Below are 27,745 nucleotides of genomic sequence, written 5' to 3'. Positions count from 1 at the left end.
GAGGGATGCCTACGGCAGGGCTCCGTGTGACGGCCACGTGCTACCGATCATTGCAGGTGACAGAGCTCCATGTTGCCCATCCCTGGCTCAGCCCATCAGACTCCAGAAATGCCCGAGGGTGTTGAGGAGCAGCCGGCAGGCTGGGGATTCTGTCTCCGTGGGCCTGACCCTCAGCTGCTCTTGAAGTGGAGAGGAGGCCAGAGAGTTTGGGGACATGGAAAAAAGTGCCACATGGCTGCAGACACAGGGAGGAGGAACTAGTGGAAATGAGTGAGGGGCCGGGCTGAGCGGGGATGGTCTTCTGGCAGCCAGCAAAGGGTTTGGGCAGGGGAGGACGTGGTCTCAGCTGTGTTTGAGACAGCCCTCACCACCACATGGAGATCTGGCCAGAGGTGGGGGGTGGCAGGCAGGGGGGCAGCACTGAGGTCTTGAGGCCCGGCCAGGGAAGAGGCTGTGGAGTGGGGGACATTCTGGAGGCAGGGTCCCCAGGGTGTGCCACCCTCAGCCATCAGGGCAGGCACTGGGGTGTCTGGCTGGCCCCTGAGGCCAGGAACACCAGCTCAGGCCCTGGGTACGTGGTGATGCCCTGGCTGAGAAGAGGTCTGGTGGAGAAGGGGAGTGGAGGTGACAGGAAGGCCCCTGCCCAGGGCCAGGGCAGATGCCCAGGTGCAGGGACTTTGGTTGGTTTGGGGCAAGAGGTCACGGGTGCTGATGTCGGCAGACATTTTGGTGGAGGGGAGGAGAGCTCAGGGTGTGACGTCATTCTGCTGGGGTGTTAGGTGGGCGGGCACTGCAGGCTGACCCCAGCTCCAGCCACATTTCCTAAGTGGTCTCCTTCCACTGGGGAGGATCTAAATGCAGCCACCCCCCAAGGTCAAGTTGATGAGGAGAAGCCCCTTCCCAGAGCAGGAGAGCCTGGACAGCCCGACCTCCCAGAAGGGCCAGTCACACCTGTTGAAAGGTGGGTCAGGTAGAACTCAGCCCAGAAATTGCCTGGGATGCCTAGTCTTTGTGTTTCTTTGGTTCACTGCTGTTTCTCCCAGATGCCAGTTTTGGGGACACCAAGGGATCACTATTGAAGCTGGCCCATGCCCTGGCTCGATGTGGCACCAGCACAACATAAGTGACCAAGAGAGGAGTGTGTCCCTGTCCGTGCCCCAGCCTGCACCTTGCCCAGCTAGATGCTAAGGCGGCTTTGTGGAACGGGGCCAGCCAAGCCCACCTGTGCCTGAGGACACACACAGGACAAGGCTTTCTGGCCGGCGACTTCTGCCTGTAGTCACTCCCACCTGGGAGTGGGCTGGGCGCACAGGCACAGCGCCATCCTTGAAAACACTCTGGAAACCCCAGCAGCTTCCCGGGCAACCTTGCCACAGAGCTGCCAGCGCACAGGTTGACAAGAAACACAGGATCGCGGCGGGACGGCGGGTGCTTACACAGGTCCCAGACTCCTGCGGCGCGAGTTCTGAGCAGAGGTGGAGTCAGCCCCTTGTGCTGCTCCCGCACGGCCCCCGAGGTAGCTCTGGGCATGTCTGGGGGCGGCTTCCGTCTGGCCACACCTCGTTCCGGACCCCTCCTGGCGAGATGAGCAGGATGAGCCACTCTCGGCAGAGCCCCCTCCCGCCACCTTGCAGAGCGCTAGACTTCTCCTGTGCAGAACCACGGCTCCCAAACTGTGGGCAAAGCACCCTAGGGTGCCATAGGCCACGCACAGAGTCGGCATTTCTTGGATCCTGTACCAACTACCAGTCTGGGGTTGTTCAGTTTCTCCCTTAGATCATGCCGCATCCCTCCTGGTGATGCCAAATCTTCGTAAAGTTGGGTTTGGGTAGTTGCTGTGATAAAAAGGAAAATCAGTGTGGAACAGGAAGTGAGGTCTAAATGGGGTCTGATTCCAAGGTCTGGAGGATGCGGGGTGCACCACGAGTGTGCATCAATAAGCAATGGTGAGGAATGGAATAAAAGTACTGTTTATCCTTTCAATTAGCATGTATTGTTTTTAAAAAGTGGCTACTTTGTTATTAAGACATGTGTACTTGTTAAGTTGTTTGGACCTAATTGCTTAATAAGTAGAACTTTTAGGGTTTTTGGCTTTTTATGTGGCTCAGGGGTGCTGTGAAAAAGCATGTGCCACTACGGCCACCGTGAGCTGGGAGAGCCTGGAGCCTGGCGCCATGGGGACGGCTGGGCACCCTGGTCTCGGTTCCCAGTGCCCTTCTCTAATAGGAGGAGCCGGGCTCCACGGAGAAACAGTAGATTCTTGGACTGGGCAGGAAATATATGAGATAAGCCTGGAGCACCGTGTAGTGCCAGAAAGTGAGGAAGTGCCCAAAACAAAATAAAAATCACAGTGAGGGGAGTATACAGAGGGGCACAGCGGCCAGGGGAAAGAGCTGCCAGTGACCAAAGCTGGAATGACTTGAACAATAGAACAAATAAAGTGCTGCTGGATATTGGATTACAGCCGGAAGGATAAGATAAACATCCATGGGTCCATCCTCATATGACTGATGGAATAAATTAATAAATGGGGGGTGCAATTCTCCCATGCAGAAGAATTCCTAAAACTTTATGTGAATACTCTTCTCGTAAAGGAGCTGGGGACAGAGCTCCGCAGGCGTGGTGCGCACTGTGCCCTCCGCCCACAGAGCAGAGTATGCAAAGGGAGCGAAAGGAAAACAGCGTCTTCACGGCGGGGAAACCCGACGAACATCACCTCAGCCAGGTGACCCAGGTCAGCCCCTGCTGTGACGCGTCTTGGTGACAGTGTGCGCCCTCGACAGGATGTGACGAGGACAGCACTGACCTCGGCGCTCCTCCTGCCAAACACCCACAGGACGCCCCGCCTGAGCAGGACAGCAGCAGGCAAATCCCAGCTAGGGACAGTCTCCAGCAGATACGTGACCGGTCCTCTTCAGAATGTCACAGTCATCAAAAACAAGGGACGTGTGAGACACTGACACCGTCTAGAGCAGCCCAAGGAGAGGTGATGACTGAGTGTGATGTGGCGTCTGGGTGGGCCTGGGACAGACCCAGGACCTTAGGCAGAAACTAAGGGGATCCGAACAAGGCAGGGACTGCTATTATCAGCGCATCAGCGTCGGCTCCTCGGGTGTGCCGAATGCACCGTACTAATCCCAGGTGCCAGCAAGAGGGCAAACTGGGGGCAAGGGACACGGGAGTTCTCTGCACTGTCTGCATAATTTTCTGTAAGTCTAAAACTACTGTAAAATAAAAAGCTGCTTAAAAATGCACTCGAGAAATAAATATAAGATAAATACGGGTATTGGAGTCAGCACATCTGTATCTGAATCTAAGCTCGGGTCTCTCCTAACCGGGTGGCAGAGAAAGTTGGCGCTCACCAAATATCCACGCGGCCCTCTGCATTTCCCAGCCTCCCTTGAGGCAGGTCGGGCCACGTGACCAGCTCCAGCCAACTGGCTGTGCGTGAGCCCAGGGCAAGTCACCTCCAGACCGGGGGCGTTCAGAACCAGCGTGCCTCCCCCGAGCCGAACGAGGGCCGCCGGCAGGCCTGGGACCCCCGCCGGGTGCGAAACAGCCTTGTGTGGGTGGGACAACTGAGACGGGGTGTCTGTCACGGCAGCTGGCAGGATGACTGCATGGCCGTGTGACCTCTGGCGCTCGGCTCCTCATCAGCAAAGTGGTGGTGACGGCAAGGTCGTCACGGGGCACGCGGGAGAGCCTCGGTAAACAGCCACCGTGTAGGCCACGGCCGTCTTCACGCCCCTCACGTCATCTTCACCATCATCTTCATCTGTAGCAGCAGCAGAATCACCGTCATCATCACCACCATGCCGTCATCGTCACCACCATCACATCATCATCATCATCTTTATTATGATCACCTTCATCATCACCATTCTCATCATCGTATCGCCCTCATCATCTTCATCATCTTCCTCCTCACTGCATCATCATATCACCATCAGCTTCATCACCCTCCGTCACTCTCCCAGTCCAGCTTCATCGCAGCATCCCGTCATCGCAGTGTCACCATCCTCCGCCTCCTCCTCCCCGTCCTCGTGGCCTCCTGGGGCAGATGCCACCCACAGCTGCTACGCTGAGGCCGGACAGCCCTCTCGCGTCCCGGCCGGGCGGGGGCCGGCGCTCCTGTCTCGGGCAGTCCAGGAAGCTGTTTGAAAACAGTATTTCTTCAGGGACCAGTTATTTATTTTTAAAATCATGTCTCATCGATCCTCAGTCAGAGGAAACAAATGCCGGCTGAGCAGGCAGCGCCTCCACAGAGCCCAGAAATGCCAGGCAGCCCTGCCCCTGCCCCCCGCCTCTGAGCACCGTGGGCTCGAGGCGGCTCACAAATAAGTCTTAATGGTGACAGGATGAGGAGCATCGGAGGAGGGAAATTAACCGCGGCCTGCGGTGCGCTGGGTAACTCGGGCAAGCCACCCCCAAACAAGCAGACACCTGCCTGGAAATCGAGGTATTTTCTCTTAATTGTTAGGACCATTTGCTTCCTTTTCTTTAGAATAAAATGTATATAATACTGATCATAATAGTAACCGAGGCACAAGGCTTTTCTTCTGTAATACGAAGGACTTCTCTGCAGCCTACTGCTGGGGAAACAAGCGCAGGACTTAAGGCCGGGATAGAGGCCGGGTTCACATCCCAGCCCAGGGGACACTCCCAGCTGGTGAGCTCGACAGTGCCCTTGTCTCTGCAAGATCTGGTCCCTTATAGATGAAGTGGGGACACCACCGCCCAGGGTGAGACACTGTAATGTGCCCAACGCACAGGTGGACGCCGTATTTGGAGACAGTATCTTTACAGAGGTGATTGAGGTAAAATCAGGTCATTGGGTTGGGCCCTAGTGCAATGTGGCTGGTGTCTTTATTAAAAGGGAAAATTGGGACACAGACACACACAGGGAGAAGCCACGTGAAGACACGCCTGGGGTTGCTGGCCAGTCCTCAGAAGCTCAGAGAGAAGCAGGGACGGGCCCTCCCCAGAGCCTCGGCTGGGGCAGGCAGAACGCGGGTCTGTTTCACAGGTGGCGAATGGCCTCGGTGCTGTGAGAGCAGCAGAGACATGAAGCCAGGTCTGCAGCCCAAGGCCACCCGGTAGCCGGCAAATGCTCGGGGGAAGCAGGAGACAGGGTCTCTGCACCCTGCTGAGAAACGTCCTCCCAGGCTTGAGCTAGCACCTCATGCAGCTTCCCCGACAGGCTCCTTTTGTGCTGATGCAAAAACACCAACGTGAAAAAAGCAAAGGAGGAACATGTTATCAGATAAATTAACCTGACATTTTATGTTTCATAAAGTAATTTCTAACAAGTACCGTTTTACTGGAATTAGGTTGTTTACATTTTAGCCAAATTGTTCCCACTTACGTTGCTTAGCGATAGTCAAAAGCGAAGAGGCCTCCGGAGCCACAATAGTTACACTAATGACTGGGCCGGTGTGGATTCTGGAACAGTATGTTCATACCAGATAAACAAGTGTGGTTCTCTGCTGTGTGCAGACAGGGAATAAACGCTCTCTCTGTAATCTAGCACCTGCAGTGCTGAGCTCTCCAGCCCGCTGTGCATTAGAGGCAGCAAGTCTCCCGTCAATGGAGGCATGTAAGCAGACAGATGGCATCTGTCAGGGAGAGTGCTCCCAGGACGGGAGCTGGAGCAGACTCCCCTCCAAATCCCAGAGTTCTGAGATCACGCTCCTCTTGTTCAGCCACGGTGACTACCTCATGTAAAGGGGGCAGAGTCCAAGTTGCAGAGAAAATAATCCCCCAAAGATGCCTGCTTGGCATGAGAACAGCGGGAACTTCTGGCACTCGGAGAGATGCTGCTGCACCAGACCTGCCCTGGGCAAATCGCTTACTGCCGCGAGCCTCAGTTTTATCTACAGTAAAATGGGGTTAAAGGACGAGGTCTCCAGGAGGGACGGCTGCCCGCGATCCTGACTGCTGCACTCCCAGGACCAGGAGCCGGCCCGGCATGCAGTCATCGCCAGCAGAATCCCCAGGTCCATGAAGAGAGGAGCTCTGCAAACCTGGGCCTGCCTGGCCTGGGCCCCCCACCTCCCCACCCTGCGGTGTCACCCCTCGCCCCAGTGAGAGGAAGGACCAGGGGTCGGCAGGCCCTATTCGCAGGACAGATTTTGTATGGCTGGGGAGCTCTTCCTACATTTTTAAAGCATTATGTATTGGCTTAAATAGTGACATCCCCCCCCCTTTAAATTTATGTCTATCTACCTGGAACCTCAGAATGTGACCTCTTTGGGGAAGAGGGTCTTTGCAGACGTGATTAGTGAAGACAAGGTCATCGTGGAGTAGGCTGGGCCCTAAATCCAACGGCTGTGTCTGGGCAAGAAGGGAAAACTTAGACACAAACACACCGAGGAGAGGAGGGCTGGAGCGCCGCGGCCCTAAACCAGAGACACCAAGGGTTGCTGGCAGCCACCAGGAGGTGGGCGAGGTGAGGAAGACGCTGCCTAGAGCCTCAGAGGGCGCGTGGCTCTGCCAACACCTGGATTACAGACTGCTGGTCTCCAGAACTGCGAAAGGATAAATTCCTGTTATTTTAAGCCACCCAGTTTGTGGTACATTGTTATGGCAGCCACAGGACACTGACACAGGTTATATATTAAAACAATACAAAGCAAAACAAAAACAAAGTAGATTATGCAACAGAGACAGCATGTGGCCCTAAAGGTAAAGCATTCACTGTCTGTCCCTGTGCAGAAGACGTTTGCCCATTCCTGTTCCTGAGTAGAACCCAAACTTCCTATGACACCAGGGCCTCCAGACCTGCCTCCTCCAAGCCTCAGCCAGGCCCTCACTCCTCCTTGTCTGTAGCCACCACTCTGGCCACACAGTCATGCACTATGGCCATGCATCTCTCTCGCCCCAGGACCTTTGCACACGCTGTTGATCACAGCTCACACTCCACTTCTCAGGGCAGCCCTCTCTCCCCAGCTCCCACAGACTTTGTTATACTGCTTCAGAGGGCCCCGCGCTCTTTCCCCACACTGCCACAGGGGTAATGAAGTACAATAGCTAGTGACAATTACTTAAAATCAATAGCTAATTGTCATCGATTGGGTGGTTATTCACTGAATGCCTGCCCTCACACTAGGTCATCAACTCCATGGGGTAGGGCTAAGTCACCAGTACCCACCACAGTGCCTTGCACAGATCAAGTAAGCCCTCCAGAAATACTGGGAGGATGGATGGATGAACTAACCTCATTTCAGGAGCCCCCCTAGCTGGCCCGGACTTTGCGCCCTCCCCTGTGTGTCCGCAGTTAGTCTGTGGTTCCCACCTGGCCTGGCGTGTCCCCTGGACCTTGGATTCAATAGCTACGTGACGCTCTTGTTCCCAGGCCTTGGTGGCCCTGTGTGACAATGAAAGAAAAAAATTGGATGGGTTTGAACAAAGGGCCATGGAGCCCCCTGTGGCACAGACACCCACTGGGTAGGGCTCTGGAGACCCAGCGACGACCTCGGTTTCCTGAGCTTTGGGGAGGAGGGGTCATCTGAAGACAGCACCAGAGGGCTGGGTTCGAGTTGAGGTGCCCCGACCATCGCCACCCGCTCACTACTGTCCCCCAGTACGGCAGCCAGCTCCATCCTGCTCCTACAGCCCCCAGCTAGCGTGCTCCATGGGGTCTTGCTTGGCAGACCTCAATTTCCCTAACTTCCAAGGCTGCGTTTGAACGCACATGCGTCTCCGTCGATAGGGAAATAAGCGTCTGACTCTCAGACCAGCAGCGCGCTAATGGGCGCCCCGTTACAGTCTTGCAGGGATCAAGGATCCATCCCACGGCAGAATGAAATGTCGAGCAAGCAAGCCTCTCCCCTCCCCAGCGGGCGGGGAAGACCAAGGTGACGGCGGGTGCGGAGCAGTGCCCCGCTGCCCCACCTTCCTGGGACTTGGCAGGGGCGGGGGCGGGGGGCCGGGTTCTCTGGGTGCACACTGTGTGCCGGCACCGTCCTGGACGTGCGATGTGCCCTCTCCCACGCCCCTCCCAGCGTTCCCCACCCCTTCCTCCTCCAGGCGAGAGCCTGAGTCACCCCACATCACCAGGGAGAAGCAGCACAGGCCCCGCTGCCACCTCTGTCCACGTGACAGCACCGTCTGCCTTCCTTTCCACCTGCCACGGCCTCCAGCCAGAGACTTCCTCAGGAATCACCTTCCAGGTGAAACCGCGTTCACCGCTTGCCCCTGCCCCGCCCGTAACGCGGGCTCTGCACGCTCCTCGTCAGCGCCAGGTGGATGAAGACCGCCAGGCCCAGACAGGCTGCCAGGAGCTTCCCGCCCAGCCACCCCACCGAGGGACGAGTGAGACAGAACAAGCAGATCAATAAAGGTAATTGCAACCACTTCCGTGGGCTTGGCAGCCAGCCCTTTCCCTGGGCTCCTAAGCCACACGGCAGGAGTGTTTGTTCGGACCATGACACGTCCCTGGATTCAGGCCGTGGGCTCTGCACAGCCTCCTGCCTTTGGTCCAGCCGGTGCGCCACCGACATACACCTAGCGGACGGGTCCGGTAGGTCCCTGCGCCGCTCCCCAGGCAGAATGGCGGGGAATGAGCCCCCCACTCACAGCACTGTGCCTGGCCCCCTGCGGCATGGCTGTGCCCTGGTGGGAGCAGCTCGTTCATCTTACAACTACCAGGGCGGGTCCTGTGGCTGTACCCTTTCCAGGTGAGGAGACTGAGGCACAGAACAGGAAAACGAGTTGCCCAAGGTCGGGCAGTGAGCAGGTGGCAGCTCAAGGTTCAAACCCAGGCCCCTCTGTACCCGGGCCACTTCTGCCAGGCCCTCACCCCAGCCAGGTCTGCTCTCACAGGCTGGGGTGTGTGATGCGTGTTACGACCTCCCACCCCAGCCCACTGGTGCCATTGCTCAGGGCCTCTTGTGTCCCCACTGGGCCTCGGCCTCTCCACGAATTGGCACCACTACTCAGGGCTGGCCTCCTGCAGGGTTTGCCCAGCGGGAGGGTCTGGGCCTTCTCTGGGAGCACCCTGCCCTCCACCTACCCGTCCCTAGGTGGCCACTGTCGGTCCCTACAGTGGCTTGGGGTGGTGTCCACCAGGTCATCCAGCTTCACAGAGCCAGGCCAGGCCCTGGGCTAGCTCACCGGAGTCCGTTCCAGGCAGGGCCAGGTCTGCGTGGATGGAGCTCCTAGGGCCAGCAGGGGCCTGAGCAAACAGCCATGGAAGCCCGAGGGCCTTGCACAGGTACCCACAGGCCTTCCTGGAGGAGGACACACGGCGGGTGCTGGGGACAGAGTGAAGCTCGGCAGGAGGTGGAGGGGAAGGCCACTGCAGGCAAAGGGAGCCCCTTCCCCAGGAGGGTGACAGCCCAGGGTGGAGCACCCGGGACTCACCTCCCCCCACGGTTAGACCAGAAGACAGAGGAGGCAGGCAGTGGCTCCAAGTGCACAGAGAGGACCAGGAAACGAGGCCTGGGTCTGGGGGAGGAGTGACATTTGGCAGGTCACAGCCAAGGACAGGGCAGCGTGGAGGAGGAAAGGCTCCCTGGGAGTTGACCATCTGGGGGGCTGAGGAGCTGAGCCAGGCCTCCCCGCACGGCTCCAGGGCTGGAGGCCAGAGGCCCGGGGCAGGCCTGGGCAGGGAGGGCTCCCCTGGGGAATCCGAGTGGGCCCACGGGTGGGCTTCCCCGGCCAGCCCAGAGCCCTGGGGAGGCGCCAATGTGACGCGGACCACGGTGCAGGCACAGTGTGGTGTTGCAGGGCTGGGCGTCCACACGCCAGGCACAGAGTTGGCACCGCCCTCGTATGGGCCGTGGGTGGGAATGAGCTGCCCATGCTGCACCGCCAGACGTTCAAGGTGACCGCACCAGCCCACAGGGAGCCGCCAGCCTGCCCGTAGCTGCGCCCCGAGAGCCGGGCTCATCCTCTGTTGAAGAACGGGGGTCCCCACTGGCTGGGGAGGGGGGGACAAGTCATCAGGGTCTCCTCGGCCCAAAGCAGGGATCTCAACCCAGGGTGGGTTTTGCCCCCAGGGTACTCGACAATGTCTGGGGACATTTTTGGCTGTCACAATTGAGGGGGGCGCTGTTGGCATCTGGTGGGCCGAGGCCAACACCCTACAAGGCCCAGGACACCCCTTCCCACACACAGAAGTCCCCAGCCCCAAACATCGGCAGAGCAGAAGTCGAGAAGGCCTGATCTGAAAGGGTCTGTTTCCCAAGCGGAGCTGGTCACCGTCCGGCTGAAGAGGCAGTGACGGATCACGGGCGTGGCAGGCGTGAAGCTCCGGGACAGCGCCCCCCGCCACACCTGCTCCTGCTCCGGTGCTGCAGGAAGCCGCAGAGGCTTTGCCGTGAGTCTGGTCTGGCAGGACCCTGAGTCCGTGTCCTCTCTTCTCTGTGTCTGTGGGCAAGTCACTCCCCTCAAGCCTCCTCTTCCTCATCTGCATGGCTGGTGTCAGGGCACAAAATGTGCTCATGGGTGTGTGGAGCACTTCAAACGTGCATGCAGGGCTGCCCGTCACGGCCACCCCAGGGGGCTGTCCCCACTTGCATCTCTCCCCAACTTGCAAGCACCACACGGGCGCGGGCTGTGTCTCAGCTCACACCGCCACCCTTCAGAGGCCCTGCGGGCTCCCTGCGTGCTTTCCTCAGCAGCATTTGCAGGGCGAGGTGCTTCCAGTAGCTCTCACGCAGGAGAGACCTGTGGGAAGGCACTGGGCAAATACCCATCGGAACAGACGATTATCACTGTGACAGTAGAAGCCAGCCCCGAGCACCTGATCCCTTCCCAGTCTCCAGGGCGGTTGTCCATCTCCATCCGCTGAGCGAGTGTGATAGGGAGAGAACACTCAGGCCAGGACACTTCACAGCCTGCAGAGCACGGGACAGTCTTTAAGTCTTTCCTTATCTTCATGTCATTTGCATAAAGCAGTAGCCAGAAGCCAGAGTAGTGTCACCAATCCCCATTTACAGATGATGTAATCAAGGCTCAGATACAAGAAGCCATTTGTCACCCCTCCATACCCGGTCCCCAACTGAGTGACGAAGCTAAGCTCACTGTCAGAGGAAGAGGAAAAGACCTTGGGCACTTTCTAGGATTGAATGATTGAACAAAGGTAAGTTCAGCCATCTGCTCCTTTGTATCCCCTTGGGAAGCATTTGCATTGTGACAACACTGCCCTCCTTGTGTGTGTTTTTTGCATATTTGTCTCCCCACTAAGTGAAGTGAGTGAAGGGATTGGGTGGATGAGTGGATAGATGGACAGATGGGTGTGCAGGTGGATGGACAGATGGGTGGATGGATGGGTGGGTGGATGGGTGGTTGGGTAGGTGGATGGATAGATAGATGGATGAGTGGGTGGTTGGATGGGTGAGTGGATGGGTAGGTGGATGGATAGATGAGTGGGTGGTTGGATACGTAGGTGGGTGGATAGATGGATGAGTAGGTGGTTGGATGGGTGGGTGGAGGGTAGGTGGACGAGTGGGTGGTTGGATGGGTAGGTGGATGGATGAATGAGTGGGTGGTTGGATGGATGGGTGGGTGGATAGATGGATGAGTGGGTGGTTGGATGGGTGGGTGGATGGGTAGGTGGATGGATGGATGGGTAGGTGGATGGATGGATGAGTGGGTGGTTGAATGGGTGGGTGGAGGGTAGGTGGAGGAGTGAGTGGTTGGATGGGTAGGTGGATGGATGGATGGGTAGGTGGATGGATGGATGAGTGGGTGGTTGGATAGATGGGTGGGTGGATGAGTGGATGCATGGATGGATGGATGGATGGATGGATGGATGAGTTGATGGATGGATGGGCAGATAGACAGAAACCCTGGAGCCTAGCTGTGCCACTGTATGTTCTTAAACATATCTGTACTCTTATTCTTATGAAAATTGAACTTTTGTGCAGATTTTTCACCAGCCCAGGACTGGGTTGTGGTCTCCTCTGTCTTCTCACAGTGTCTCGCTCAGTCCCTGCCAGTGAAGGGACCAACCCTCCTTCTCTTCCTGCTCTGCACGCTCCCTCAGGCTGGGCTCCTCACCCAGGTCCCCGCTGATGAAGGCTGTGTGAGGCTCTCAAGCCCAGCCCTGTCCCAGAGCTCCTCACTCACACGTCCACATGCCAGCTCCCCGCTCAGATGCCTGAAGGTACTCTGACTCATGTGTCCCAGATGAAACCCTACTCCTCCTCTAGTGTCTCCGCTTCAGGAATGAGAGTGGGAACCCCCTTCTCCCCACTGCCAAACCTGACCCCACAGTCCAGGCCTCCATCTCTGCCCCTCCTCCCCTACCCTAGAGGATCATGGAAAACACAGCTCTAGTGTTGGATCCTCTGTTTAAAGCCTTTACGCACTGCCCCTTTGGCTCGGGAGGCAGCGACTGCGAAGGTGTTAGAGCAGTGCTGATACACCTGGCCCTTGCCCGCCTCAGGTGCACCCTGTACAGTGGGAGTTGCTATGCCAACTGCACACCTTTCTCTTCTGTCCCTTGGACGGTTTCCCCAGAAGCTCTGCCTCAGCGGCTGCCACACTAACCTCTCTGGGGCTCCCCAGCCTTGGGATCATGCACCTGCTCCTCCCTCCGCTCTGTTCCCCCCTGTAACCTTGACCTCCAGATTTAGGCTCAAGTGCCACCTTTGCAGGGAAAGCTCCCCAGGACCTTCTCCTAGAGCCACTTTTAAAGCTGTGCATTCTCCTGACACTTGGTATGTTTCCTTCACCCAGCCAGGTCTTGCAATTTGATGCATTTGTTTGATTATTTAATGGATGTCAGTTTCCGTGGGGGAATGAGAGAGAACCTGGGCGGTGTCTGTCTCCTTCCCTCCCTATCCCGACGCTAAACATTCCCAGGGATGCGGGAAGAAACGGGCGCTTCTCCCGGCTGCTGGCATTGGTGGGGAGACAGCCGCCTCTCACTCCCTCGCTGCCCCTCGGGCTGGGCAAGGGCAGCTGGGCGGCCGGTGCTGCCGGGGGGGTGGGGGGTGGCGCACGAGGATGGGTAGGACTGTGGCTGGGGTGTTTTGGAGATGGCCCCTGCTGGGAAGTGCCATCACGATGCTGCCTGCTTTAAGTCATTCGCAGGCAATCTCGGAGCAATTGCAGCTAACCGCTCTTTGGGAAAGTGGCCATTAAAATGAGACAGTTTAATAGCGACCTGCTCACACGGCCGGAGGTTCTGGAATGGTCCGTCTCATGCAATTACCATCACTTTCACACAGAGGGTGTTTACCCTGAAGGGGTCTTCGGAGATTGCCTGCGTAGTTTAGACTTGAACTCCGGTTTCCAGAGAGAGGCCTGAACAAGGACCCCTCTCTGGACGATGCTCGTCCTGACCGCGTGTGCCTTGTGAATGGACTGAGCAGCCGATCCGGGAACGACACAGCTTCGAGGACTGTGTGTGGCCTCGAGCCTCAGCGCAGGGGCCCCTCCTGGCCAGCAGCTCAGCTCCCCCTGCACCTGCTCTCCTGTCCCAGAGGCAGGTGTCCACACACACCTGTACGTTTTGGGCCACCGAATTTCCTCATGGGGTCCTGCTGTGTGGCCCTTCCCTCTTCCCCGGGTGTGGCCGGCTCATGAGGGCTCAGCCACTCAGGAAACCCACACGGCGTTTCTCTGGGGCTCCTTCCTCGGGGCTCCCCCTGCGCTCTACAAGCCTCAACACGGGCACTCATGTAATCTTGCAAAAATCTTTGTGCATCTCTGCCAGGTATCAAAGGTGCCCTGAGCACAAGGCAGCATAGTCTGAATATTCTACCTCCAAACACTTCAAAAGTGTTTGTCGAATTACTGGGGGACTAAATGCCTTAAAGGTGGAATGTCCAGCGCCAGAGCCACCTTGTAGGAAACATATGCTTGGTGGGGGGCTGGGGCAGGGTTGAGGCGGGCCACCGTCGAGAGGACATGGGGACAGGCCATGGGGTGGGGTCCTACACATAGTCCCTCAAAACATATCATGATATCCTTCACTGATGTGATCTATACTCCCTGGGGGCCCTACCTGTCAACCCTAATACCCAACGGCTCCCACACTTCACAGCTTGCAAAGCACTTCCGGGCGCATAGTATTCAACCTGCAGGGTCAGGAGTGTAGCTGGTGGGCCCTGGGAGTGTTTTAAAGCAAGTGTGTTTTCTCCTGTGGCCCCTTCCTCCCTGTCCTGCCCTCGCCAGGATGTGTCATGGTCCCTCAGAAGATCAAGGACAAGGAATCAACATCTACTGATGGCCACCAGTGAATTTTTGGCCTTCTGTTTGTCAACTGGTTTTATAGACATTCTGATTTGTAAGGCTTCCTTGTGCTTAATGTGTTCTGTGTCTCCTGCCACGTGGCTTTCCTTGCATTCTCTTCTCCAGCGATGTGGGCAATGAGCCCCCAGATTAGATTCAATGGAAGATTGTTTGAAGTTTCTCAAAAGTATTCCTAGTTTATACTATTCCAATGAGGAAAAGTATTCCACATGAAGAATGAAGTGGCTGGCACCACCGACCCCTTCTATGTCAGGAAAGGGGTCTGGCACCTTGACCTTCCTCCCCCCCTTCCCTGACATCACAGTCTTTGTTGATATATACCAGGTTTGAGACAATAGGTTTTCCTTTCCAAAAAAATAATTTGACATGTGTGCCTGGTTTCTATCCATTCTTACAGCAACAGCTGGTGAAGCTGAACCTCACGCTCATCTGGTCTCCGGCCTCACCTGTGCTACCTACACATTCTCCACCTTCCCCAGCACGGCCCTCAGCCGTCCATCTGCCGGCAGAGGACATTTTCTAGGCATTTTCCTTTCTTGAAAGGAAAATTGTCCATGCTTCACTCTCATGCCCCAGGTCCCTGGGGACACAGCGGATGACACTGCTGTCTGAAGATGCTTTATCTCTACCCAGAGGTGACAGCTTAGCTGGGTATAAAATTGTCATAGAGATCAGACCTTTCTCATACTGATCTGCAGGCACTGAAATCTATTTTATTATTTTGAAATTCAAAACTGAAAATGTTTGTAATTGCCTGATTTTAATCTTTATATATACATATTTTTGAGGAAAAATTACAAGGTTTTTTTCCCCTCATAACTGAAAAGAAAACAGAACGTGAGGATCAGCTTACCCAGGGTTGGTTTCACTCTGGGACCTCTCCTCCACCCACTGCACACATCTCTGCTGCTCCTGGTCCAGGTGCCCCGGCTGTCAGGTGGAAATACCTGCGGTTCTCAGGTCGGCTCCCTCGCCTGCCCTGCCCGGCACCTTCCTTCTTCCTGCCTCCCTGCCACCCAGAGTCCCTTCACCTGGGAGGACTGCCCAGTCTCTCCTCCACAGCATGGGTTTGCTGTTTTTTGCATTGTCCATGCTTCACTCTCATGCCTCCAAATGGCTTCTAGTTCTGCCACTGACCCTTTTCTTGCCGTAGGATCGCTCCCTGCTCCCTCCCAGCTCCCTTCCTCATTCTGCCTTCCTCTTCAGGAGCTGCCTCTCCTCTCTGGCCATCTCCCTGACCTTCCGTCTTTCATCCACACCAGCTGAACTTCCGCGGGGACCACACAGCGCAGGGCATAACCTGTCTCCAGAGGCTCCGGCCCAGTTCCCACTGTGGGGGAGGCAGGAACGCAGAAAGGAAAAGCCACCTAGCTGCCCCCGGGAGCAGCGTGCACCGTGGGAGAGGCCCCCGCTGGGCACAGCCGTGGTGGGTTGATGGAGCCTGTGCCAGCTTCCTGCAGGAGGACAGGGCTGCTCGGCCCGGTGAGCTTCCCGCCTAGGGCAGCGGGTCTTACGCTGTCGTCACAGTCAGTCTGGAGGGAGCCTGAAGAAGCTTGGGGCAGGGCCTGACTCTTTTGTCAGAGAAATCAGGGCCGCCCTCTAGAGGGGCCGCTGCATGGGCAGCCCTTGATGTCCTGGTGCAGGTTTCACGGCAGGGTCACGCTCTTGCCCCGTGAAAGTGCTGGTGCCCTGGGGGGCAGAGATGCTTTCCTGGGATTCTTTATCTTCCAGCCACGCCCAGGGAAAACAGCTGATCAACACTGAGGTGGGAGATGCCACAGCCAAGGACCCTCACAGACGCACCTGCCCCAGCTCACACGAGCCTTGCTCTTGGGAAGAGGGATTTATTTCCCCGTCAGCGAGGGAGATGGCCACACTTTGTTAAAAGTGTAGTAGGACTTTGGAGGACATGTAACGGTCAATTGACAGGGAACAAATAACTACTTAATTGCTCTCTAATTACGTGACAATTAGAATTCATACCTCAGCTGAGTGCTTAGGTATCTATTTATGACCTGCGCAGAGCACAGTTACCGCAACCGCGACCATTACGGCGCCACGATTTGTGGAGCAGGCAGCACTGCCGGTCGCAAAGCATAATTACCCGTGTCACTATTCTCTTATACCCGAGTAATCACATGGTGGTATTATTTGTACATTACAGTTTATTCATATAGCTAGTCCGTCTCCTTTCACAAACTGGGAGCCGGCCCAGGAGGTGCTAATCAATGTTTTTAAATAATGTAAAAGCCACCGTTTGATAAGAAGCTTGGCTGTGGGCCGCCCGCATTCACTGCTGAATGGAGAGCCTGCGGGAGGGGACCTGTGCATATACCCCTGGCCCCAAGCCCATGACAGCAGAGCAGGCCCTGCTCACATGGCGAGACAACAGTGACACTCAGAGCTGTCCCCACACAGGTGGGCTCTTTGCTGCTCTCCGGACAGTGGCTTTGGCTCAGGGCATCACCTCCTCTGTTCCAAGCTGGGTCAAGGTCTCTTTGCAGGACACAACCCCCAGCTACGGTCTGGCCCAGTGTGAGTGACCGACTGGCGTAAGGACCACCCCTTTCCTTGTCTTGCCCCTAGACTTAGAGTTCCTCAGGGGCAGGACCCTTTGCTGGTCCTTATTTCCACGGTGGGCAAAGGGGCCCCGCTGAGTCAGAGCAGGGACGCGGGAAACGCCTGCCCAAGCACACTGGAAGGACGGGCCCACGGAGCCCCAAGAATCACATCTGTAAAAGCAATCCTTTCATTTAGGGTGGGAAGGGGGGAAGGGTGTGCTGAGAGGTCCAGACCAGCAGTATCAAAGTTATTTTCCCTTAAGAATTTCAATCACATGTTTAAAAAAAATAGCTCCTGCGTATTTTGCCACGCAAGCGACACGCAGTCAATGGGTTGAGTGAAACTTCCAGGAGCAAAGTGGCCTTCCCTGGACAAACGCTAAACAGGACAGACCAGGCCAAGTCACCTGAGTCACTACCCTTCTTAGTCGATAAGTAAAGCCCAGCCTTGAAACGCAATGGTCTAAACAAAAGCAGACCCCCAGAAGGCACAGCATAGCGGCGCTCAGCCCTGGGGGGAAACAAAGATGGAGACGCCAGCCGAGCAGGTAGAGCGCTGGACACGGGCTCGGAGACTCTGGCGCCTTGTCTCCCGCCATGTGGTGATGGGCATGTGGCCCCTGAGCACACGCTCTCCTTTATTTGGGAAACCATCCCACTTTCCTCTGGGAGAATAACCGCCCCCTTGGCAGATGGTCCCGTTGGAACAATCCATTGAGGCTCCTGCCTTCAGAAGGGGTAAGTTCATGCCCCATCAGAGACACGGGGTGGCAGGTCACTGGGGTTCTTTGTCACTGCAGTTGTGCAGCTACAAGACCCTGGCGCCTTCCTGCTTCCTGTCCTTTGCTGGCCAGGTGCCCCAGCCACCTTCTTGCCTCAGTTCTACCTGCATCTTTCCAAGAATACCCCTTCCTGCTGCTGCTGGGCTGTCTTGGTTTCTGCTGGTTGCCACCAAAGACTCTTGGCGGCCACCAATAGCACTTTGACCACAGCTGCATAGAGCAGAAGTGCTGAGGGCCTTGGCGTCCCGGGAGGCCTTCATTTCCTTCTGCAGATGCAGGACCTGAGGCCCAGAGAAGTGCTGTCCTTTGCAGACATCTCCTAGCAGGACCAGGAGGGGACAGGCCGAGAAGCCAGGCCCCCAAATCCCCACTGAGCACCCTCACCTCTGCCCAGGGAGACGAGCTCCCCCCAGGACGGTTTAACGGTGGTTCACTGCAAGAGAGGTGACCGTGGACAGCGGCAAAACGTTTTCAGCCTCAGCTGCCTGAAATACACACACACACACACACACACACACACACGCACGCACACACGCGCGCACACACACACACACACACACACGCACGGGGAACAAAAACACGGCTGCTCCCGGCGGGTGTATAAAGGAGCTGCTATTTCCGATCGCCTCCAGCCGGGCCCTGCTCGGATCGTCCACCAGCGGATTCCTGTGTCAGCAACATCGCATTCACTCCAGTCTTTGGTTGCCAACACTGACGCTCATCCCCCTGTCCCCCAGCCAACCCCACCGTCCAGGGCCAGCTCTCTCTGGAGCGCTCACGGATTCTCTGGCACTGGGAGCTGATGTGTTTCGTTCCAGTCAAGTCACCCAGTGCCATCCTGAGGTCACCCTCAGTGCGCCCTGGGGGCAGAGAGGGAGAAGACGTGGCCCCCACGGAGTTCGAACTCATCTGGGAGAGACGTGATGAGTGTGCACTCAGGAAGAGCTCTGCGTGTGCCCCGGCTGTGGGCAGGCCCGGGACGGAAGGAGCATTAGCTGAGCACCTGCTGTGTGCTCCAGCTGGGGCTGGGCCCTGCGTGGGCATTATGGCATGTCTCCTCTTCTGTGCAGAAAGCATCCATGTCCCCATGAGGACACAGAGGCCTGGATAGGCCCCGTAACCTGCCAAAGCTCTCCCCACGGCCGGCAAGTACAGGGGAAGGAGGCCAGCCCTTAGGTGACTGTGACTGGTGGCTCTGTCCCTGCCTCAGGCTCTGGCCGGGGCTCAGGGCCTCTGGCCTGGGGAGCCCGCCCCCCACCCCAGAACCCCAGCATCCCCACCACATCCCTGCTGAGGGTGGCATGTGGAATCGGCCAGGGTTGGGCACCTCCGTGGGGAGGCAGGCTGGCTGCAAGCTGGGCTGGAGGGCTTGCTTTCAAGCTACAAATCTACACACCTGCTGCTGGGTTGAAAGAAGCAGGAAGAGGGAGTTTGAGATTTAAAAAACCCTAAAATAAGGCATGCATTTTCTTAACAGTAGCATTAGAAGAACGCTAGTGGCAGCACCCGCCGACGGGCTTCTCTGTCCACGCAGGTGGGTGTGGGGCCGCGCTGCTCTTGCTGCCGCCACCAGCGTCCGCTGCTCTGGGCAGGAAGTGAACTGCTAGGTTGGTGCAAAAGTAATTGCGCGTTTAGCATTGTTGACATTTGCCATTTGATATTGGAATATATTCTTAAATGTGGTTTTGTTATACATCATTTTAATGTGCATTTCTCACTTTATATTTTTTTGCTGATGACTTATTACTTGCTGTTTATTTTATATTCATTTTATACTACGGAAATGATGTTATATAAAAAACAATCTGAGCGATTTTCTTATTCAGGTTCACAATGAGTCAGAAAGCAGTGGAGACAACTCACCACATCGACAACACATCTGGCCCAGGAGCTGCTAATGGACGTACAGAGCAGTGGTGGTTCAAGAAGTTTTGCAAAGGGGACGAGAGCCTTGCAGATGAGGAGCACAGTGGCCGGCCATCGGAAGTTGACAACAACCAATTGAGAGCGATCATGGAAGCTAATCCTCTTAAAATTACACGAGAAGTTGCCAAAGAACTCAACGTGGACCATTCTACAGTCATTCAGCACTTGAAGCAAATTGGAAAGGTGAAAAAACTCGATAAGTGGGTGGCTCGTGAGCTGATTGAAAATCAAAAAAATTATTGTTTTGAAGTGTCATCTTCTTTTCTTGTACACAACAACAGCAAAGCATTTCTCAATCCACGTGCAACGAAAAGTGAATTTTGTATGACAACTGGCGATGACCAGCTCAGTGGTTGGACCGAGAAGCTCCAAAGCACGTCCCAAAGCCAAACTTCCACCAAAAAAAGGCCATAGTCCCTGTTTGCTGATCTGCTGCCAGTCTGATCCACTACAGCTTTCTGAATCCCAGTGAAACCATTACATCCGAGAAGTCTGCTCAGCAAATTGATGAGATGAACTGGGAACTGCAACACCTGCAGCCGGCACTGGTCACCAAAAAGGGCCCAATTCTTCCCCACGACAACGCCCTACCGCAGGTCACACAACCAATGCTTCAAAAGTTGGACAAATTGGGCTACGAAGTTTTGCCTCATCCGCCATATTCACCTGACCTCTCGCCAACCGACTGCCACTTCTTCAAGCATCTCGACAACTTTTTGCAGGGAAAATGCTTCCACACCCAGCAGGATGCAGAAAATGCTTTCCAAGAGTTCGTTGAATCCGGAAGCATGAATTTTTACACTACAGAAATAAACTTATTTCTTGTTGGCAAAAATGTGTTGATTGTAATGGTTCCTATTTTGATTAATAAAGATGTACCTGAGCCTAGTTATAGTGATTTAAAATTCACAGTCCAAAACCACAATTACTTTTGTCCCAACCTAATAACTGCCCAAAGCAGATCCATGGATGTTGGCCTAAAGCGGACATTTCAGGCATGTAGGGGTAGCTCCTGTTTGGATTAAGTTTCCTTAGTGATTGCTTTGTCAGCAAGCTGTTCATGTATACGTCCATCTGTACATTCATCTGTTCAAGACGATGTTCTAGACCCAGTGCCAGGCCCTGGCTGGACAGAAAGCGACAGAGACCGAGCTCCTGCCTAGGGGCACTTCCCCAGGGCAGAGGCCTCCCACGGGTGAGGAGGGCAGGCTATGAGGGCAGACGGCCACACCCGCGTGTTACTGCAGACTGGTCTGTGTGGGCAAGGAAGAGCAGAACAACTCGGTGATCGGGGTCCTGAGCTGATCTGGGGTTTGGGGGGAGGAGGGTGGGCCTAGGAAGGTGCCCCAAGGAGGTGCAATGTGAACCAAGAGCTATGGGATAAACATGACCATGGAGAATGGGGTGGGGGAGGTGGGGCGAGATGTGTCCGGAACGGGAGGAGCATGGGGGGCCCAGCCTGGAAGGGAGCCTCTTCCCTGCGTGCTTGTGGGTGCTGAGACGGGGTGGAGGCTGGCAGCCAGAGCAGGCAGCCTGGTGTCACAAGAAGAGCCCCTGAAGGCTGGCAAAAGGCTCCAAGAGTGTGGTGGGGCACGGGTGGTCCTGGCTGGGTCAGAACATGGAGGGAAGCAGGTTCAGGAGGGCCAGGGTGACCGTGAGGGGCCCGAAGTCAGGAAGTGAGGGCTGGCGGTGCCGAGGAGAGACGGGCTCGCAGGACTGCAGAGGGCGGGCGCCGGGGGGCAGTGCTGAGCCCATGCCCAGGCGTCTGCCCTGTGTCCCGTGTAGCTGTGGCTCCTCCCTGGGACAAAGGCCTGGCAAAGACCAGTTCTAAGGGACTGGGCCGGATTTTGTGCCTTGGGGTGGTGTTTCCAGCACCAGAAAACAGGTGCTGATGCCAAAAATAAGGCGGCAGCGGCTGGAAATCCCTTTGGCCTGGAGAGAGCTCCCTCCGTCTGGGCATCCCCCACTGCACAAATCACTTTCAAACGTAAGCTATTTTACCAGGTAATGATCCTCCAAGCTTTCTAAGAGCCTCTACTACACAAGGGATAAAAACAGGATTCGCCACTATTTTCTAAATGCGTGTGTTTGCAAGGAAGAGGGATAAGTGCAGGCTACGGCAAACGCAGCCTACCGGGCTTATGGGGAAGTTTCCTTAAATCCGGCTTCTTGCTCAGCAGGGAAGCTGAGCGGCCGCCGAGGCAAACCGGAATCCGGCGGCGTGTGCTCCCGCCAGCACCCCCACCCGGCAGGCGGTGTCCCCGCAAGCCCTGGGCCCCAGCACCCGCTGCCCAGGCCCGAGCAGCTGGCCTCGGTGCCACGTGTGGTGGTCGCCCGCAGGTGAGTCCGCTCAGGTGCTCTCGGGCACAAGACAGTAAACCTGTCACCTCTTCTCCCACCCAAGGGACAGTACCACTTATTATGTACCCCGCGCTGAGCTGGCTGGGGCTTCCCCACTGAGACAGAGACCACGTGTGACGCTCCACAGGCCACAGATGGGCAGGGAGGTGGGGGCCGGATGTGCAGAGGAAGGAGGCCCCGGGCACAGGCCCCCCTGGGCAGGCTGAGCCACGTGGGCGCCCAGGGAGGGGAGAAAGGCAGGGCAAGGAGGGAGGCGTTGCCGAGTCTGAGTCTCGGCTCTGACGGGTGACCCAGCCCGGTTCCTCAGCACGGCCGAGCCCTCGCTGGAATGGGAACACACACCTCCCGTGACCGAGGAAGGTGGTTCGGGACCAGGAAGCCTGCACTGGGCTGGATGTTTGCGTCTCCCCCAGAGTCATATGTTGAACCCCTAATCCCAAGGTGAGGCATTTGCAGGTGGGACCTTTGGGCAGAGTTAGATCGAGTGTGGAGCCCTCATCAAGGGATCGGGGCCCTCAGGGCGGGCCCAGCGGGCGGCGAGCCCTGCTCTGCCGCGGAGCGCACGAGAAGGCGGCCGCCTGTGAACCCGGAAGGGAGCCCGCACCAGACCCTGACCACAGCACACCCTGCTCTTGGGCTTGCCCCCTCCAGCACTGTGAGAAGTAAACGTGTTGTTTAAGCCACCCAGTTCAGAGTGTTTCGTTACGGCAGCCTGAGCTGAGGAAGACAGAGGCGCATTCTGGTTTCCACTGAAGACAGAGGCAGTAAAAGGCTTGAATTCCAGGATCACGGGAGGGCGGGCAGGTGCCCGAACACACCAGGCCTTCGCGGGGTTTGCGGGTAAGAGAAGGGTCTGCCGGTGCGGGCGGTGGGGCGCAGACAGATGTGGGTCCGAACCCCACTCCCTCCCCCAGCCCTCGCTGGTCTGGGACCTTGGGCCGGTCAGGGAGCCTCCACCAGCCTGTTTTCTGGTCTCCAAGGTGGTGGCCACAGTCACAGCCTTGGGGGATGCTGCTGTTCGTGCCCTTGGGCAGCTCCCTGTCACTCTCAGGTCCACCCTGACAGACGGGCACAGCTGAAGAGCCACCGAGCTCGGGGCCGGGCACAGGCGGGTCCGTGGAGCTCTCCGGAAGAGGCCTGCAGGTCCTGGAGCACGGGTGGGCGGCCCCTGAGGCGCCGGGCGGCTTCCGTACTTTTTTTTTTTTAGTTCAGCATATTATGGGGGTAGGAAAGTTTAGGTTACGTATACTGCCCTTGCCCACCCCCCCGAATCAGAGCTTCAAGGGTGTCCGTCCCCCAGACGCTGCGCATCGCACTCATTATGTATGTATGCACCCATCCTCTCCCCCCATCTGCCCGACACCCGGTCAATGTTATTCCTAAATGTGCTCTTAGGTGATGATCAGTGAAACCAACTTGATGGTGAGTACATGTGGTGCTTATTTTTCCATTCTTGGGATACTTCACTTAGTAGAATGGGTTCCAGCTCTATCCAGGAAAATACAAGAGGTGCTACATCACCATTGTTTCTTTCAGCTGAGTAGTACTCCATGGTATACATACACCACATTTTGTTAATTTGACTTTGCTTTTCGGCTCTGGTCTCTCGGGCTCTCAGGTTCTGCGCTGTCTTCAGGGGAGAGTAAATTCAGTCTCCTCCTCTCGCCATTTGGTGGCTCCCGAGGTGGGAGGCCCGGGAGACTTGCTTTCTGAGCAACGGGGGCATTTGCTCTTCTTTCTCCTTCTCTCGCAGTAACATGGTGACTTTACAGGGGACGATTTTCTGTGCATTAGGCTGGAGTTCCAAGGGGGACGCTCTATTCCTGAGACACTGATGGAGCCATTTTCTCTGGGACAGGGATGCCTGGCCATCAGAATGGAGGGTATCGCTCACTGGGAGGTTCTGCCCATTTGGCCCCGGCTCTGTCTCCTGGCCGTCCACGGGGCCCCACTCTGGCTCCTCTTCCCACCAGGCAGGGGCTCCCGCCCCTCACAGTAACAGACCTGGGCGGGCCCTGCCACACCCTGTGCTAAATCACAGGGGAGGCCTGGGGACGGCAGGGGCCTGGTGGGGATGCTCAGAGCCTGCCGGAGGGTGAGGAGGAGGGCCTGCGAGTGCCCTCTTTGGTGTGGCTGAAGCCGGCACACAACTACTTCCCTCCCAGCTCCCTGGCCTTGGAGCCCTGCCGGGGACAATTTCCACAGGCTCATTACAGAAGGGGCTGGGCCCTAAGGCTTGGGGACTGGCAGGGGGTCCTGCACATGGCTGGGGTCCACAGCACTCAGAGTGTGCCACGTGGTGACCCCGCCTTGCTGCCTGCCATGAGTGGACATCCAAGCTGGAACCCTGGATTCAAAGTGTTCAGCCCTTCACAGAGGCCTCGGGACACGGCGCCTGCCGCACCGTGGTCCACGCTGCCTCTGCCGGACGGGTTTTGTTTCTTTCTGCAACACTTTGAGTCTCCAAGGTAAGATTCTGGTCCGATTCCTTTCTCCATCCTGAGCGCTTGGCACGTGGCGGCTCCTCACAGAGACCCCGGTGCGTGAGGGGCTGGTCCCCACCCCCTGCCTCTGCACTGGGAGTCACGCGCCCAGGAGGGCCCGCGGTGTTGGGCGGACAGGGGGCCCAGGACGCGGCATTCTCCTGGGACATCAGTTTGACATCAACATTTTTTGGGTGAAAATGTGTGTGTGTGTATATGTGTGCGTGTGATTATAGCATTCAAACCAACACTGACATCTAATGCAGTAAGATGAAAATTCACATAAATTTTTGATGTAAAACACGACACTTGAAAGTACTTCCATGCCGGGGCCAGCTCCTCAGGGCTGTGCCTTCACACTGCCCCCCGGGCCACAGAGTTCTGGAGGTCAAGGCACAGGGAAAGGCGCTGTCAGTCCAAACCCGAGGTGGGAACTGCAGGCGGCTCAGAGCCACACGGGTGCCCGGGGGTTGTCTGGGCCCCTGGCCCCAGGTCAGGCCACGACAATGGCAGCATGCCCTGCCATCACGGCTAGGAAGTTCTGATTGTACTGCAGGCAAGACAAAAATAAAAGGGAATTCATTTTGTAAGACAGGTTGTAAAGTGGTCTCCAAGAAGCTATAAAGTGCTGCTCAGCCTGTAATTGTTGCTAAATGGACTCCTAATAGCATTCACATCTTCCTGCAAAGCCACCTGCTACCGATGACACGGCGTGGTGCCCTGCAAATAGAAATGGGGGGCCCTGTCTTCCCCAGATCTGAGTCACCCAGGGTCAAACCCGACGTCAGCCCTTTTCTATTCCTCCCACAAACACACAGCAGGGGAGATTCAGTTTCTCAGGCCCCTAGGAGGCCCTCAGAGGTTCTAGAAGGTTCACTTCTGCTCCCCAGTGCCCAGCAAGGGACCCAGGACCTGGTAGGTACTTGATCTGCACCTGTTGTCTACGAGACTGGACAAGGTTCTCTCTCCAGCACCGAGCACGCAGCCTGGCACACACCACGGCCTCACTCACATCTGCCGCACGGATGGGTGCGGGTGTGGGAGGGGCCTGGAGGCCGTGCCCAGCCTGCCTCTCGCCCAGGCCATGCCGAGCCACAGCGGTAGCCACAGCCACGTGGGGAGTCTGCCCACACGTGTCTCGTTCCCACTGCTGCTCTTCCCACGGGACAGCCCTGGAAGGAGACCAGGAGGGGCCAGGATGTCAGAGCTGGGAGGGGCTCTGGAGAGCCTTCAGTTCCTCCTCTTAGGGATGGGGAAACTGAGGCCCAGAGAAGAATGGGATCTGCCCACAGTTACACAGCTCAGCACCTGCCAGGTTGCGGCTGGTGTAGGGTAAGGAGCTGCGATTTCCAACTCCAGCGCGTGGGCTGGGCTGTACAGACCTGGGCCCCACTGTCCCCCGTGCTCTGGTGCAGGGTACCTGGGGAGCCAGAGTACGACAGAGGTGCTCCGGCTCTGGCAGGCCTGGGTCTGAATCCTTGTGCAAGGCCAAGCATGATGCACCACGACTGCTTTTTTTCTGTCTCCCAGCCAGGTGACTTGGGCACATCTCCGAGCTTCCCTGAGCCTCCACTTTCTGCTCTGGGTGACAGGGTGGTGCCTCAGGGCAGGCCCCACCTTGCCCACACAGCTGACTGTGCTGGACCTCAGCCTCTGGCCCAGGGCCTGGCACACCGTGAATCATCACCAGGGATGGCTGAAGGGACCAACAAACTATCACAAGTGGACAAATTAGTGCTATGATGGAAGGCCATTTTTGCTTTATATTACATCGAAAGCTCTTTCCCAGAGGGGTCCCAGCCCAACCCCAGCACAGTCCATTGCGTCTGTGCTTCCTGAGTTCTGAGTGCTCTGTGCAGGGCTGAGGAGTGGAAAGGAATCACACCCGGCCTCCACCCTGCAGACTACATGGGCTGCTGTGTCGCCAGGACCACCCTTCCAGTGTGAGAAGACCAGCCCTGAGTCCCCCCAAGTCTTCCCCACTGCCTTAACCAGTTTCTTCCCCCTTTCTTTGCCTGACATAGCCTCAAACTAATTCTCTCTGGAACTATAACTGTGGCTCTTCTGCCCCTAAATCCTTTTAAAACCAAATCAAGGCAAGCTCCTACCGACTGCAAAACCTCTATCAAACTGTGTGCCAGCTTTATTCTATGCACTGCACACATATTAACTCAGGTCACCCTTACTCCACTCTTAAGACCCTGCTTCACCACCAAGGAAACTGAGGCATGGAGCGATAGAGGAACCTGCCCACAGCCATGCCACCAGCGGACACACAGCAGGGCCTGCAGCCCAGAGCTCAGGCCCTCTGCTCCCGGAGTCTCCGAGTCCACACGCTCCCGGCCTCCCTGACCTCTGTCCCCAGCCCACTCAGCACGCAGCCCACCCACACCTCTGCCGACAGAGGAGCAGGGGCTTCCTTCTCCGCGGCAGAAGCACGGGCTGCCAGGAGCGTGGCAGCCACTCATGCCACCCTGTCAGTCGGGTCACAGATTGCTGGCCTTGTTCCCATCACTGACGACTAATCTGTTCTCTCAACACGGAGGTGTGGGCAGCTGTGCCAACAGCGGGCGGTGCTGGTCCTTGGGGCCAGGGCAGTGCCCCCCCAGCCCTGGCACAGCCACCTGTCGGGGCCTTCGCTCCAGACACAGCTGGCCGGGGTCACACAGTGAAGCTTGGTCCCCTGGAACCAACCCCGCGTCCAGAGTCTCAGGTGGGTGGCGGGGAGGCCTCTGTGCGTCTCACTGAGGACAAGGGCTGCTCGCAGGCGCACTTGGCAAGTAGCGTCCCATTAATTCCACCAACACGACCGTGCGGACGCTGTTACCCCCCTGCACTGACAAGGCGGTCGGAGCCTGAGGTTGCAGAGCCAGCGCGCTGTGGGGCCAGACTCAGGCCCAGGCGGAGAAGCCAGGGGGTCGCCTCGAGGCAGCCCCCTCGTCCCAGCTCCCTGCCACTCCCCAGGAGGCAAGTCTCACCTCCCCCTGCCCAATTCTCTGCCTTGCTCCTTGTGAGATCAGGCGTGTAAGTCCCCAGGTGGGTTCCGGGGAAGCAGGGCTGGCCAAGACCAACGCGGCCCCACCTCTGCCCCCCTCGCCCTTCCAGGCGGGCACCGCAGCCCTGCCCGCCCCACCGCTGCATCCCAGCTCCGCCAGGAGCCCCCACAGCCCAGGCAACAGGAGGAAGACACGCAGCACGGCCGCCTGCTTTGGAAAGCGAAACGGTATTTCCTGCAGCCAGGGAGCAGTCAGGGGACACCACGCGGACCAGGGGACGATCAAAGCCACATCACATCCATCAACGAAAGCCCTTCGGAAGGACCAGCCTGCTCAACGCTGCCTTTTGAGGACCCCGGACCAAAAAGAGCTGGGTCTCTTTCTGTGCCCCAGACCCTCCGAGCCCTGGCCGCTGCGCCCTGATGGAC

At 57.0% G+C, this 27,745-nt stretch overlaps 1 protein-coding gene across 1 annotated transcript in view; it reads right to left on the bottom strand.

Moving 5' to 3' along the window:
- The window catches only part of SORCS2 (sortilin related VPS10 domain containing receptor 2), a 486,540-nt gene that overhangs the window by 159,614 nt on the left and 299,181 nt on the right, over positions 1-27,745 (bottom strand). The window lies entirely within an intron of this gene.

The sequence above is a fragment of the Lemur catta genome, chromosome 17, assembly GCF_020740605.2.
Source record: "Lemur catta isolate mLemCat1 chromosome 17, mLemCat1.pri, whole genome shotgun sequence".
Taxonomy (NCBI): Eukaryota; Metazoa; Chordata; class Mammalia; order Primates; family Lemuridae; genus Lemur; species Lemur catta.
Note: the sequence above shows the minus strand (reverse complement) of the source record. Positions and strands in the feature narration are given on the sequence as shown.